This window comes from Vicugna pacos, chromosome 8 (genome assembly GCF_048564905.1).
Source record: "Vicugna pacos chromosome 8, VicPac4, whole genome shotgun sequence".
NCBI lineage: Eukaryota > Metazoa > Chordata > Mammalia > Artiodactyla > Camelidae > Vicugna > Vicugna pacos.
The window spans coordinates 58,237,174-58,238,034 of NC_132994.1; the positions used below are offsets into that span (position 1 = coordinate 58,237,174).

Consider the following 861-nt stretch of genomic DNA (forward strand, 5'->3'; position numbering starts at 1 on the left):
AGGAATACAGAATTTCCTATCAGTGAAATAAGAAGAAAGATTATCAGTTGATGCTCATAATAAGAGACATGGAGCTGGAGGTCTGAAGAAAATGGTGAATGACAGTCATCAATGAAAGTGGTTAGTAAGTTAACAAGGGAACTACAGTGTTTGTCAGCACCAAGGACCTGCTTAATGCTTGTGGTCACAATTTAATGTGAAAAAAATCAACATGAGTTGTAATTTCCTTTAGCCATGTTCAACATCTCGGCTGGTAGCGTGGTGTGTGCGGACTTCAATTTTAAAAGGGTCCAGTTTACTGGGTGTAGGTGAAGTGAGAGCCACTCAGTGTTATAATTAACAGGAAAATAGTGCAGATGGAAGCCTTCATATGATATGTCTAAATATTTTTAATGTTTAAATCATGCTCAGAAGCTATTAATAAATTGACTTCTATCTTCTTATCTTTACAAATACATTTTCAATATGATAAAATATGTAGAATGTCTTAAAATGACCAAAAGTTGATAAAATATCACAGATGATGAAAAGGGGTGAGGGTATAGCTCAGTGGTAGAGTGTGTACCTAGAGTGCACAAGGTCCTGGGTTCAAATCCCAGCCCGTCCATTAAAAATAAACAAGTGAAAAAAAAAAAGTATTTCCCTCTAAATAAATAAATAAATAAATATTTTTTTTAAAAAAAGATGAGAGAACATAATTATTTTCTGTGATTTTGTTCAGTTGATGGCACATATCTGCATGATTAATAAAATGAAGATATCCTTCATTGTTGTATTATTAATTTTAATAAATTTATTTTCCTCATTCCAGAAAAATCACTACTCATGCTTTTCTAATCAAATATTCACATAAGTTCTGTG

The 861-nt window shown here is 32.3% G+C and overlaps 1 non-coding gene across 1 annotated transcript; it reads left to right on the top strand.

The window, feature by feature from the left end:
* Positions 1–531: 531 nt before the first annotated feature.
* Positions 532–607, top strand: TRNAS-AGA (transfer RNA serine (anticodon AGA)). The gene has a single exon. It is a non-coding gene; the product is annotated as a tRNA-Ser (tRNA).
* Positions 608–861: the final 254 nt, after the last annotated feature.